This window comes from Rhinichthys klamathensis, unplaced genomic scaffold (assembly GCF_029890125.1).
Source record: "Rhinichthys klamathensis goyatoka isolate OS25496 unplaced genomic scaffold, OSU_Roscu_1.1 h1tg000230l_1, whole genome shotgun sequence".
NCBI classification, from domain to species: domain Eukaryota; kingdom Metazoa; phylum Chordata; class Actinopteri; order Cypriniformes; family Leuciscidae; genus Rhinichthys; species Rhinichthys klamathensis.
The window spans coordinates 1401379-1416614 of NW_026606754.1; the positions used below are offsets into that span (position 1 = coordinate 1401379).

The 15236-nt window shown below is 40.5% G+C and overlaps 1 protein-coding gene across 3 annotated transcripts in view; it reads right to left on the bottom strand.

Moving 5' to 3' along the window:
* The window catches only part of nlgn3a (neuroligin 3a), a 238617-nt gene that overhangs the window by 157196 nt on the left and 66185 nt on the right, over positions 1–15236 (bottom strand). The gene's annotated exons all lie outside the window — the stretch shown is intronic.

The following is a 15236-nucleotide window of genomic DNA, read 5'->3' on the forward strand; positions in this document are numbered from 1 at the left end:
AGAGGGTCAAGAGCTTAACACAATATAAATAAAACCATTACAAAGCATTAACACGACAAGCCTCAATTTGTAAAGATAGAGAAACCGTCATTATTCTTCACGTCCGTTTTAAAATGGCTTAATATAGATTTGACTCTGCTTTTCAAAGCGTAATCATTTCATCATTAGTGTTCATTTCAAGTGAACGCTACAAAACACAGAGATGCAACTAATCACATCACCACAATGTCATCATCAGTGTTTGTACAGATACAGTGGGATAAATCAGCACATTCGTTCATCTGCATGTTTAGCTACAGTATTATCAAAAACCCTATCCCTAAAATCTGTCGGGTCAATTGGAAAGCTGTTCCAGGAACTTGTCCTACTTGACCAAATCCTGGTCACCCAATGATTCATGCCTTAAATCAGTGGGAAAGGATCAGAGAAGTGAGGTCAATCTTTGTATGCATGCTGTTCTTTTAAGAGGTACACGTGTTTAAAGTGCATGGAAAGACCTGTCTGGTGTGTGTGTGTGTGTTGTAGCGCACTAGGTGTGTGGCGTTACACTGTTAGGTTAAGTTGAATGAATGTATTGTTTGAGAGAGGTGGCAGCTGTGATACCCGAGGCGAGAAAGCTCTGTCACTTCAAATGTCCTTTATAGTGAGTCTGGATTTAATGGCATCATGTTGCAGTTCCCATAAACTGTATTATTTTTCATTGAGAGCATTCGCAGTCCAAACGATTCTGCATTAATATATGGCTGACGTTAAACGCACGTCAGCGAAAATCACACTTTCAAATACCAATGCAAAGTCAACCATCAATAACATCAATGAATGATGAATTAAATGAATGAAAGCTGTACTTTATGGAAGCTTGTTTCTCCCATAGAATCACAAATGACAGAATCACATTTCTGACTTTTTATCTCAGAATTGCGTGATATAAAGTCGCAATTGCGTGTTATAAAGTCAGAATTGTGAGAAAAGGTGTATTTGATGAATTGCGATGATGAAAAGATGAATTGTGAGATATAAACTCGCAATTGCGAGAAAAAAAGCTAGAATTGCGTGTTTATATCCAACGCTATCTCACGACCAATTCGTACGAATTCGTACGAGTGATTAAAAGGTGGCTAATTCGTACTAATTCATACGACCTCACTCGTACGAATTCCTACGATTTGTCTTAACCCACGTGATGGGTAGGTTTAGGGGCGGGGTCAGGGGTAGGTCATTCATACGAATTTGGAAACTAAAATATGTACGAATTAGCAAAAATCGTACGAATTTGTACGAGTGAGGTCGTATGAATTAGTACGAATTAGCTACCTCGTAAAATTCGTACGCATTGCCATTACATCTCACAATTCTGACTTTATAACATGCAATTGTGACTTTATATCACGCAATTGTGACTTTATATCTCGCAATTTTGAGAAATAAAGTCATAATTGGGGGATGTAAACTCGCAATTGTGAGATAAAAAGTCGTAATTATCTTTTAAAATGTTTTATTCTGTGGCGGAAACAAGCTTCCATAGTACCTGGTGTCTTTTCCTATGCACAGTCAATGACTAGTTAACAGTTTGTTCCTGTAATTCAGATATGGGTTTGAAAAATATATGCAATGTAATGATGCTGGTTCCTTAACGAGGGTGATGATTGTACTTTAGATAAATGTTCTGGAATCATATTTGAACGTTTTATCAAATACTTTACAATAACATTAGTTAACATTAACTCACAATGAAAAATACTTCTAAAGCATTTATTTATCTTAGTTTGTTAATTTGAACATTTACTAATACAATATAAAAAAATAAAAAAATTTGTAATGTTATTTAATGGAATTGAGTTAACATTAACTATAAACAGTCGTATTTTTATTGACGAATGTTAACAAATCTGTAACAAATGTATAGTTAATATATCACGTAATGCATAACTAACGCACTTATTGTACCTATCTTTAGATTTGACGAACAACTAATCAGTAATTACACAGATTTAAGTCTTGCAGGACGTCATGTTGAGTAGGACATTATAAAACAATAATTTGATAATTTTGGGGTCTTTTTGACCATGTTCATGATGAACCAGACTACACTGTTCGCTTTGATACTGCATTTACTTTTCATTTAGTTTTCGTGTAGCAACAGTTTTTCATTTGTTTTGTCATTAAAACATGCATGTTCAAGAACCGTTGACAGAAATGAATGTCATGTGAATAATTAGTTTCAAATGCAACTGGTTCTGAATAAGATTCCCAGCTCTGTTCGGCACTTTATATCACATTGATATTAACCTCAGCGGACGGCAGCCCATCTGGCCCAGCGTCTCCACACACTTCAGCTTTTACAGTGAGCTAATACAGCCTCTTTGACCTATGCGTCAGTGTAAAAGCGCACTGAATGTGAAGTGCATCCCATTCTGAAGAGCGGGAGAAGTGGGTCAGAGTGACAATGGATTGAGCCCGGATTTACATATCGGAAAGGTCGCAATGTGGCGAGGGACCTATTGGCGAAATGTTGACTTCTAACAATCCAAGATGCTATTCACTTTACTGTCCGTCTCAAATCCTCCCTGTGTGGCTTCTCTATTCCACAATCCCTCTCATTCCTCAGCGTTTGCCATGATATTTGATCTTTTGTTACTTCTGGAAAAGAATTTCCATGTGAAGTATGCAGATGAATATTAATCAAGTGTGTTTGCATGTCTATGTGGTGTTTTTAATATGCAAATTTAATGTGCAAATTCATCAGTCTGAGTATTTTCTCCTTAAAACTGCAGTGAACCAAAAACGGCTGTTTCCTGCCATCACGATCATGTGACCAATCCCGTCACGAGGGGGCGGGGCTTTTCTCCACTCACTTTCTATGGTGTTCAAAGCGTTTCTAATGATGCTGACTCTGAGATAGGGAACGGAAACACACACCAGCTGAAACACAAGCAGGCGAGAGCGTAAACCTTTATCATAAAGCTTCTTAAAGTAGCAGATTTATCATTTGTTAATCAGTGCGGTATTTGACGGTTATGATCGCTACTGAGGATAGAAATCATTGGACGAAGACTTGAATTTGAGTTTTTCATCCAACACTCTAAAAAATGCTGGGTTGTTTCAACCCAAATTTGGGTCAAATATGGACAAACCCAAATGTTGGGTTAAAAATGTAATCAAAAAATTTACAGTTGAAAGTGAAAGTTGGGTTAAAATTTTAAATTACATTTTTAACCCAACATTTGGGTTTGTCCATATTTGACCCACATTTGGGTTGAAACAACCCAGCATTTTTTAGAGTGTACACACTAAAAAATGCTGGGTTGTTCAAGCCAAAGTTGGGTCAAATATGGACAAACCCAACCGTTGGGTTAAGTCTTATATTTACATGTTTAACCCAATAGTTGGGTTTGTCCATATTTGACCCAACTTTGGGTTTAAACAACCCAGCATTTTTTAGAGTGTACATTTTAGGGCTTTGCAACGATTAATCGTGATTAAGCAAAATAAAAGTTTGTGTTTACATAATACAGTATATGTGTGTGTACTGTGTATAATTATTTTGTATATATAAATACACACACAAATGTATAAAAAATGTGTTATTTATAATGCTCGTGAACTCACGTTGATAAAACACATAACACACAGATACAATCATCTCTCCTTCTTTTTCAGATACAGGAACACCTGATTAAATGTGTAGATTTCAAAGCATAATCAATATTAGGTATATATATATTTTTAAATACACTCTAAACAATGCTGGGTCAAATATGGACAAACCCAAATGTTGGGTTAAAAATGTAATTTAAAATTTTAACCCAACTTCAACTTTCACTTTCAACTGTACATTTTGTAATCACATTTTTAACCCAACATTTGGGTTTGTCCATATTTGACCCAAATTTGGGTTGAAACAACCCAGCATTTTTTAGAGTGTACAAAAGCGTGACTCATTTAACCTGCAACAATATCAAGCCATTTTAAGAAACTAGTTTTACTTTCTGAAATATCGATGGCTTTTGTGTAAGTCTGACGCCACAGATGTCACAGTAAACTGAAGCTGAGGGCACTTTTGCTGTCTTTCTAGTAACCTGCAAAACCTTGAGAGTGTGAAAGCATTGTTATTTGCTATTATTGCCATAACCTCATCTTTTCATCTAAACCAATTTGAAAGTAACACTTTTGACTACTGGTTAGTTATTATTGTCTCCACTTGTGGATGACAGCACAAAGGAAAGTCGTTTCTGAAGACTTAGAATAAAGTGGACTAAAGAATTGTGTACAATAAAACCAGGAACATGTTATTAAGAAAGTGACTAGAGCCAATTTTGTCTTGATGTGCACTTTAAAGGTTAAGGAGACTATAATGCCAGAGAAAGGACAGCCAAAAATTGACACCAGGGCTTTAGTAGCCCAGAGGACTTTTACATCACAGGCCTTTTGTTTTTATTACGAGTGCTGGATAAATAGAGGAGCGCATTATGAGCTGTGCTTGCTGTTAACCGAACAATAACCAAGAGTCACTGCGAAGAGCGCTTATGAAGAAAAAAAAAAGAGAAAGGCGCACTGAAACTGATTTGCTGGGTTGTTTTAACCCAACTTTGGGTCAAATATGGACAAACCCAAATGTTGGGTTAAAAATGTCATTAAAAAAATGTAACCCATCGGCTGGGTTTGTCCATATTTGACCCAAAGTTGGTTTAAAAGAACCCAGCATTTTTTAGAGACCTTTATTGATGACATACACTGCTGTTCAAACGATTTTGATTGGTAAGATTTTTTAATGTTTTTAAAAGAAGTCTCTTATGATTACCAAGGCTGCATTTATTTGATAAAAAAAGTAATATTTTGAAATGAAAATTTAAAACTGTTTTCTATGTGAATATAAAGTGTAATTTATTCCTGTGATCAAAGCTGAATGTTCAGCATCATTACTCCAGTCTTCAGTGTCACATGATCCTTCAGAAATCACTCTATGATGATCTGATGCTCAAAAAACATTCATTATTATTATCAATGTTGAAAACGTTTTTTTCAGGATTCTTTGATGAATAGAAAGTTAAAAAAAACAGCATTTATTTAAAATAGAATCTTTTGTAACATTATAAATGTCTTTACTGTAACTTTTGATACATTTAATTCATCCTTGATGAATAAAAGTATTGATTTGTTTTATTTATTTCACGCAAAAATAAAATAAAAAAGTCTTACTGACCCCAAACTTTCTATTTCAGATAAATGCTGTTCTTTTGGACTTTCTATTCATCAAAGAATCATGAAATAACAATGTAAATAACTGTTTTCAACATTGATAATATGATAAATATTTCTTGAGCATCAAATCATCATATGAGAGTGATTTCTGAAGGATCATGTGACACTGAAGACTGGAGTAATGATGCTGAAAATACAGGAATAACTTACACTTTATATTCACATAGAAAACATTGCAATACTATTTCACAATATTACTGTTTTTGTTTTTTTTGTATTTTTAATCAAATAAATGCAGGCTTGTTGAGCAGAAGAGACTTCTCCCAAACTTTTGAACGGCGGTGTACGTTCTGATTTTCTGATTTCTGATAGATCACGAAAACGGCCACAGCCCGACCTTGGAGGAATAACTGGCCCTTTATGAAGGACTGAGAACAAAGACCCAGCGCTCTGAACAGGCTGATACACTGGGCCAGCGAGCAGTGTGGGATCCCGAGGAAAACTTCCTGGATAAGCTGTGTCTTGCATCTCAAGTGTCACTGAATGAAGCGCCACTGGCAAGAGTTCGCTCACGCCAGGCCTACGGGCTGCCACACATTTAAAAGAGCTGTTCCCTATCAGGCGGAGGGGACATCCGCTTCCCTTGTGCCTTTCTTCCTGCACTTCCGCCCTCCCCTTTTCTCCGTTTATGCCATTGCTGTTTGCCATGCAGTTTCTCCAGCCCGCGGCTACACGCGCACACATTTCAAACCTCGGCAAAGTCGAGCGATCCGAAAGCCATTTCCATGCCATTTTATCGTCTGTCACCGCTCAGTCGGAGCCGGCTCGGATTCCAACACTTAGCAGTTTCCATCACGCTGGCACACCGCTGCAATATGACGGCTTGTCCAATCCGTCTTTCTCGTGGGAAAAAAACCCCTCTGAATGGCGTGTAAATGCGTTCTCTGGTTTGATCCCGTCTCTCAAACAACTAGGACGCGGCAGAGCAGGAATTCTCTCTTAGTAAATTACATTTAAAACAGAAATATCTCCCTGAGTGATTTCATCATGCATGTGCGTTTCATAGGAAATCTGGAGCCAACATTGGAATATTATGTTAGTAAGCAAATAAACATAATTGACCATGTGCTTGGGGAACGGCATTAATGCAATCTTTAAAAACACCCTTTAGGCATTAAACGTTCTGTTAACAGCAGGGATTTCTTAAACTGAATTTATAAGCAGAAATAGATGCACGGACGTTTAGACTACAGAATTCATTAAAAGCGCCTCCTGCTAGCATCATATGGTATATGATTATCAAATATTCAGCATGTACTGAATAGAACGTATTTATAGTTTGGTTTGCAACTGGTTTGGTGACAAGGTCCTATTTACAATAGTTACCGCAAGAGCATAACAATGAACACTTTTCCAGCCATTTATCTTGGTTAATGTTAATTTCTACTTATGCTAATACATTTGAACATTTCAAGTTGTATAAATTAGCATTCGTTCTGCAGGGCGTATTTGATCTCAACTCGAGCTACGATTAAGAAGCGAAAGTTCAGCTAAACGTTTCATTCTCTCCCACATTAAAATACATGAAGGATAATTAAAATGTACGACCCTGTACATAAATATTGATAGCTTTAACGACCGAGTATATAAATAACATTAATTTGGTACTATAAGCATGTTATTACAATATAGTCATGGAACCGTAAAATAGTGATTTACAGGAAATGGAAATGGATAAAATGTTAAAAAAGTCATAGAGATTTTATAGTGAATAAATATGTTTCCTATTTAATTTCATCTTATTTTAACAGATTATCTATAAACATTGCTCTGCATGTGGAGTCTCTGTAAAATTATTTTGAATTATGATTATTGGATCCAGTAAACAGAAGAGCCTGGATCAGTAATGAAAGGTTATTGTGAATTGTCGTATATATAAGGGGCTCTTGGTCTGAAAAGGACGGTGACTCTTCTGTCGATGTATTATTATAACAAACCCGAATTAACAAAGAACAATAGTATATTTATAAGTTGACATTAGCCTATAATAAATGCTTGCAAAAATGTTGGGTTACACTTTATTTTAAGGTAATTATTTAAGTAGCCTACTGAGTAATAATAAGCAACTACATGTACTTACTATAGGGTTAGGGTTTGGTTGAGGGTTAGTTGCATGTAATTATGCATAATTTACTGTTATTACTATGGTAAAATGTAACATATGGACACTGTTGTTCAATTGTTGTTCACTGTGAGTTCATGACATCTAATTCAGATCAATCTGATGTTAATGAATTGTTCCTTATGACCCAACACAACACAGAAACAAGCACAAATGTCCTTGGCTAAACTTGGAAAGATACAAACATTGCAGTTTTCCAGGCCGACGGTGTGAACGCCACACAGACTGGCAATGTTGGCATCTGTCTGACGGATGAATTTGTGTAAAACAACATTCGATGGCTTTGATTGGACGCACCGCCTTCTTTTGAAAGTTGATGAGCCAATTTATTGTCATTTTGTTCCGAATTAAATGCATATTAGCATTGTATTATTGACATTTAGCGTTTTCCCCCTGCTGTTGATGTGACCCATTTTCACATGTTTCACAAAAGTAGAAGCACCGCTTAAAGGTCAACATGAAGCCAGATTTCCCCCTGATTACTTACCTAATGTTCCTGGCCTTATTGTGGACGATTCATTATTCCAAAGAAACAAATGTTTAATCAGTTTTGGGTTCACAGTCATGTTTTTATGTCTTTTTATTTTTTTAATCAGGTGTATTGTATGTCATTGGTCACTGTATATATAGACGTCACGTTTCTCTTGTTCTGATGTTGAAACCCGCTGTCGTGAGTCTGGTTATGTCAAGTCAAGATCAGATTGATGCTCATGTTTTGTCTGTACGTTCGGACGCTAATCTGTAAACATACATTTGCATGGCGCCTCAGTGATACAACTCATGCATTCGGATGGCGATTTATTCACGGTGGTCATATGCTGGGAATAATAAGAATAAATTCATATTTAATTTAATAATAGGAAAATAATATCATATTTATGATTTGATTATTTAAATCTCCTGTTTAATAGAAAAAAAAAACGGTTGCATTTTATCTCAAAACGATGAATGTCATTAGCAGAAATAAGTTAATGCAACCTCTTATTTACATTATAGGCTGCTTGCTTTATATTTTGAAATGTAGTATTGTATTGCATACTTTTTGCTGCCACAATAATGGCCCTTTTTTCTCTTTCTTCTTTTTGTTCTTCAAAGCTCTCACTCGCTGCCGTGGAGCGGTGATGAAATATTGTTCTTTCCAGCATTTCAGTAATAAAAGTGCACATCTTTCAAATACATGCAGATTACAGTGAAGTGCAGCAGTTATCATATATATATATATATATGACAGACAGTTTTCACTCTTCAAAATTCCAGCCCCACAATTTATTTTTTAAATCGCAGAATGTGCTTTTTCACTTGGAAATACGTACATCATATTATGTAAGTAAATGGATTTTAATGTGTTTGTGAAAAGCAACATGATTGCATCCAAAAAAGCTCTGAAGATCAAATTACGGCAAAAATACTCTGTGAACCTGATATGACAAAGCCAAAAATTGCAGTGAAAATGCAATTTCATAATATGTCAATGGCTCAGTTTTGTGGGATTAGAAATAAGATTTTAAAGCGAATGAGGAATAAGGGTTTTGTCATTTACGGTTGCTTTTGGGCATTCATCAAAAAACAGCCTGTAACAGATCGAAGTGTTTGTGCACTTTTGAACTTTAATGTGTTTACTAAATGTAAGACCTTTTATTGGTGTGTGTGTGAGAGAGAGAGAGAGAGAGAGAGAGAGAGAGTGCGTGTGTGAGAGAGAGAGAGAGAGAGAGAGTGTGTCTGTGTGTGTGTGTGTGTGTGTGTGTGTGAGAGAGAGAGAGAGAGAGAGTGTGTGTGTGTGTGTGTGTGTGTGTGTGTGTGAGAGAGAGAGTGTGTGTGTGTGTGTGTGTGTGTGAGAGTGAGAGAGAGAGAGAGAGAGTGTGTGTGTGTGAGAGAGAGAGAGTGCGTGTGTGTGTGTGTGTGTGAGTGAGAGTGAGAGAGAGTGTGTGTGTGTGTGCGTGTGTGTGTGTGTGAGAGAGAGACAGAGAGAGAGTGTGTGTGTGTGTGTGTGCGCGTGCTTGCGTGTGTGTGTGATTCAGCCTGAGTGTACCTCCATTCTCTGTCACATTTCCAGCTTTTCCACCTAATATAATGTCTTGATAAAATTTTCTTTTGTAAATCCCTAGGGCAAATTGGATTGAAACAGCTCGACGGAGTGGATAGACCATCAACAGGCTCTTAGAGCACAAGCGTACTGTTGCCTGGCAACCCTTACTGATGATTTTAGGTTATGCAAATTTGTCGGAATTTACATAAGATTTCATGTTGCTGCATGTTGAGACTAACAGGTTATTTTTTGGTCTGATCAAAAAGATTGCACTCTAACAACCAAAACCCTCATTATGCAATTCAGAATCATGCTTTCTAATGCAAACCTTTGTGTTCCGAGTTCAAAACTTCAGCGGCTCTTACACGTTAATATATCACATGCTATCGCGATAATCAGTGTGTAGCCTTGGGAAAATGCAAACGGATCATCCCGAATAGAAACTCGGATAAACAAAGCAACCGTTTAATTCAGGCAATCATTAATTATAATACAAAAAGAGCATTCAGGGTTTTTTTGTAATGCTATCAGCCGTAATATTTGTAGATTCAGCAAATCTAAGTATATTAAGAAGAGGAAATAAATGAGGTAGAGTAAATGCGTTCCTGACCCACATCCAGACAGACGCTCCTCTAGGGAGAGCTTGTTCCCGTAAGACTTTCCCTCACACCACATAGATCATTTACCCCACAGCGCAAACTCACTGCCGCCGTCGTTTCCCCTGAACGCTGTTGGTAATAGTTCAGCAGCTGCTTCTGTGTAAAGACATTGGTTTTGATGCGTAGCTGTTATTTACATTTCTCATAACAAGATCACGGGAGACTGTGTGTAGTTTCTATTCTCTGATTCCAGAAGCTTTCCGGGGAATCTGATGGAGAACACAATGCCATTACTTTTTTCAGACACCTCTTCTACAAATGTGACAGATATTGCGTGTTATTAAGGTTTTACAACTTTGAATAGAATATTTTGTTTATAATCATGAGGTGAAGACTGCAGTGTAGCCTATACGTAAGCGCTTTTATTTTACACGGAGCGGGTCACCTCATGTTGAGATCACACCGCTCGCTTTATCTTTGCATTTGTATCTTTTTTATCTTTATCTGATGCATTTCTACATTGGTAGAATTGTTGATCGTAAACGTTTGCTTTTGTGTAACGCTTCATCCACACCTCTAGGCGTCAGTATAAAGAGGAGCAGTGCAATGTGAATAAAAAATGAGCCCACTGTAAAGCTTTTCACGTTTTGGATATGCCTTTAATTTCTATGGAAGCTTGTTTCCAGCACAGAATAAAAAAATCAGCGGTGATGGTTTCCGGAAGTGTTTTTTCCATCTATTTTTCCCATAGGGATTTAAAAAAAAAAGTATTTCTTAAAGCGATAAAGGTTCAAGGCTGTGTGTGTAACGGTTTTAGAGAGGGAAAGAACTACAATCCCATGAAGCATTGCGAACAGCAGAATCTAATTAAAAACAATGGAGGAATATAAAAATACTAATTTTCCAATGTTGATTATACATACGTTTATTGCAAAACATTCATATATATATATACAAACATTGAAGTATTTTAAGAGCGTATGGAGATCGACCCTACGTCATTCGCTGATTTTTACCGGGAATTCTGCCGTTAAACAATTATTTTAAGAATAAGTTGAAATAATGCGGGCTGTCAGCTTCAAAAGAAGCAAATACCATAGATTAACAACCTCGTAGTTCACACAAGGGCCGACTTTAAAAGTGTTTAATTGATCGTTAAAAATCTGCTTCCCTATGGAGAAAATGAATGGCGATTTTACTTCTGGAATCGACTGTTGCACTCTATAGGGACTTTGTATCTCACAGAGTTTTTTTTCTCGCAAATACAAGTTTATATCCCACAATTCGGACTATATGATAATTTGCGAGTTTATATCAAACAATTCAGATTTTATGTCTAAACTCAGAATTGCAAGAAAACCATTTCGTTTTTTCTGTGGCGGAAAAAAGCTAATGTTCAATTCAGAGGAGCATCACTTATTTCATTATAACCTTTTGTTTTAAGTGTGCTAATGAAAGTACTAAATGATGCACAAATTACTGCCAGTTGTATAAATAAGTTTTTTTTTGTTTTTTGTTTTAAATGCTTGTTATTCAGCATTTTTCGGTATTGGTGAGCTTACAGTTTATCAGGAACAACTCAGTTTTATTAATGGAAATATAATAAAAATATGCATAGACAATATACAATTAATTTGTTTTCTTTAAAACAGATCTGGTTAGAGAAGTTCATGGGGATCCATATTCCAGTTTGCCCAAAATGCTAACATAAAGGCATATTCAGGGTTTAATACAAGCCCCAGTGACGAGCAAGACAGCATCTGTGACATGAAAATCATTTTGAAAAATCACAACAATATATTTATGATGGAGGTTTATATAGGAAAGTGCCTGCACTGAGGATTTTGTTACACAGACACACACGGTTTCAAAATATAAAGCCACAAAACCTAAACATAATCCGTGTTAACATTAGACTAATGCGATAAAACACTAACAATCCTGTCTGAGCAAACCTAAATCCAACATATCACACAATACACGCGAGGGTTTAAGGAAGAAAACATCTCGGTTACGAATGTAACCCTCGTTCCCTGATGGAGGGAACGGAGACGTAGTCGGACGTAATGTACTGATTGGGATCACGCTTAGGGAGCCTGTCATCTTTGAGTATTGATAAAACGATTTGCATCTCGCGCTCCGCCCCGCACCATTTGTTTTTCGCGGAGGAGCTGAGCGGAGCCCAGAGTCAGCGGTGGTCCAGCAATAGTGCCGACGGGACTACGTCTCCTTTCCCTTCTTCAGGAAACGAGGGTTACATACGAAACCGAGACGTTCCCTTTCAGTTCAGTCACGTTCGACATAGTCGGACGTACCGTACTGATTGGGATCCCAATTAAAACGCCACTTAGTGCTGCCACCTTCCAGTGCCTAGCAAAGCCTCCTGATCCCCCCGCATTTATTGAAGCGGAGATGGGACAGGGCTTAGGCCAGGGAAGTCTACTGCTGTTCCGCATGACCCACTCAGACAGCCTTGTATAACACTGGGAAAGCGTGCCCTTACGGTGAAAGAGGAGCCTTAGGGAGCCGTACTGTGGAAGAATACACATATGGGATCACCTTAGGGATCACAACATATGGGACCCAGCCTAGCACAGGTTCCAACAAGGCATATGAGTGTTAGGCCTGGCATCAGACACTCCGCCACGTCCGTTGCCGAGGGGTGTGGAGGAACTCAACAGGGTTCGGCTAATAAAGGAACTCTACAGGAGCAAGAATGGCGCACGTATCCAGTCCATTGGAGGGGAATGGCGCAGGAAGCCGACACTTCGAGCGGGGCTTAGAGTGTTGACTGGCGTCTATGCGAAGAGAGCACACGGGAAGCTACCGGCTCGACACGTAAGCTATAGAATCTAGCGAACAGCTCACAGCTCACGGCCCACAGCTCACGGCCCACAGCTCTACAAATATCTGTCAGTGGCACGAAGCGACCTCAGATGCTTCTGACTCCATAGGAGGAGATGGCGGGCGAGTTGCGACACGCGAGGGGAACGTAGACCACCTTGATGGTTGATGTATGCAACAGTCGCAGTGTTGTCCGTACGGACCAGCACGTGCTTGCCGAGCAGCGGTGTTTTGAGGTGTCTCAGAGCAATGTGTACTGCTAGCAACTAGAGGCAGTTGATGTGCCAATGCAGTTGGGGGCCCTTCCAGACCCCCGCTACTGCATACCCGTTGTGCGTGGCTCCCCAGCCGGTGTTTGAGGCATCTATGGAGACCACAGCATACCTGGACACTTGTTCTAGGGGCAAACCAGCATGGAGAAACGAAGGGTCTGACCACGGGCTGAGGCTTTGGCGGCAGGCCAGGGTGATTGTCACACAGAGCATGCTGCTCTGCCACGCCCATCTCAGGACTAGGCCTTGAAGCCAGTGCTGAAGCGGTCTCATATGAAGCAAACCCAGCGGCGTTACTGCGGCTGCGGATGCCATATGCCCCAGGAGCCTCTGAAAAAGTTTCAGTGGGATCACTGTTCTGCTCTTGACAGTATTCAAGCAGTTCAGTACTGACCAGACACGTTCCTTTGAGAGGCGTGCCAACCAAGTCCAGCTCCATACCAAGAAAAGAGATCCTCTGCAAGGGAGGCGAGTTTGCTCTTTTCCCAGTTGACTCGAAGACCCAACTGACTGATATACTGGAGCAGCAAGTCCCTGTGCTCGCACAACAGCTCCCGAGAGCTAGTATCAGCCAGTCATCGAGAGAGTTGAGGATATGATCACCACACTCTCTCATGGGAGCAATGGCCGCCTCCGCGACCTTCGTAAAGACACAGGGTGACAGGACCAGCCCGAAGGGTAGGACTTTGTACTGATATGCTCGACCCTCGGACGCAAAGTGCAGGAATGGCCTGTGTCACGGGAGGATGGAGACATGAAAGTACGCATCCTTCAGGTCAATCTGCGTTAGCATCTTGAACGGAAGCTTTTAAAGGGCCCGATTCAAGACTCGCATGCAACACTTGCAACACTTACCTGTCTCCATAGGTCGGCAGGGAGTGCGTGAGAAGGCGTAATCGGGTCTTCGAACCGCACCTGGCTGCCGGCTGGCGATACAAGAGGGGGCTGAGGGTGGCAAGGCTTTACAGGGTCACACACCGCCAGTCTGGCCCTCTTGGGACCCAGGAACAGAGGAATTTTCTCTTTCTTTAAAAATGTGCGTGCCGCTGGACTCAGAAACAGAAACAAATCAAAGATTCTCAACCCGGCCCTCCTCCGGGGGAGGGAGTGGTGCTGTCACCATCTCCCGAAGAGCTCGGTAGGTCAGGCCTGGGTGAAAGATGCTGCTGTGCCCTAGCAGGAGAGGAGGCGGCGGCAGGGGGATGCTCTCGGTGATGAGCAGGCGGAGGATCCGCCAGGGCAGGATGTGCCGGATCGCCTCCGTCTGCTTCTGGGCGGCGGAGAACTGTTGGGCAAAGTTCTCCACCGCATCACCAAAGAGCCCAACCTGGGATATGGGGGAGTACAGGAACCGAGACTTGTCGGTCTCCCTCATATCAGCCAGGTTGAGCCAGAGATGGCGCTCCTGGACCACTAGAGTGGACATCGCTCACGGTCTGGACTACCCTTGTGCATGTCCATGAGTGCTTTGGCCTGGTGGACCTGGAGCAACGCCATGGCATGCAGGGAGGAAGTGGCTTGTCCACAGGCTTTGTAAGCCTTGCCCGTGAGAATGGACGAGAACTTACAGGCCTTAGAGGGGAGACGTGGATCACCCTTCCAAGAGGTCGCGGTCGCCGGACACAGCTGCATCACGACAGGCCGCTACACTGGAGGGATAGGCTCATAACCCTTCGCCGTTCCTCCGTCAAGGGTAGTGAGGGGGGAGGAGGTACTAAGGTGGTTTCTGGCAGAAAAAGGTGCACTCCACAACCTTGTAACCTCCTCATGCACTTTGGGAAAGAATGGTACTGGGGTGGTGCGCTGAGAACCAGCACGGCCCGCCCCGAGAAACCAATCATCCAACCGAGATGGTTCGGGACACGGTGGAGGGTTCCACGCGAGCCCGACCGTCTCGGCGGCCCGTTTTTAGAATAGCTGACATTTCTGGTTCCGGCTCGGGCAACGCTACTCTCCCAGGAAGAGGTAGCACAGCCGAGTCGTCATCTCCAGAGTCCAGCTCCCCTTCCAATGCAGCGATCAACATCCTGTCCTCAGGAGGAGCCCTGAACGAAACGGCTGGTCGGTCCACTACAGAGAGACCAGCACGTTTAGTAGGGAGCTTCACCGGC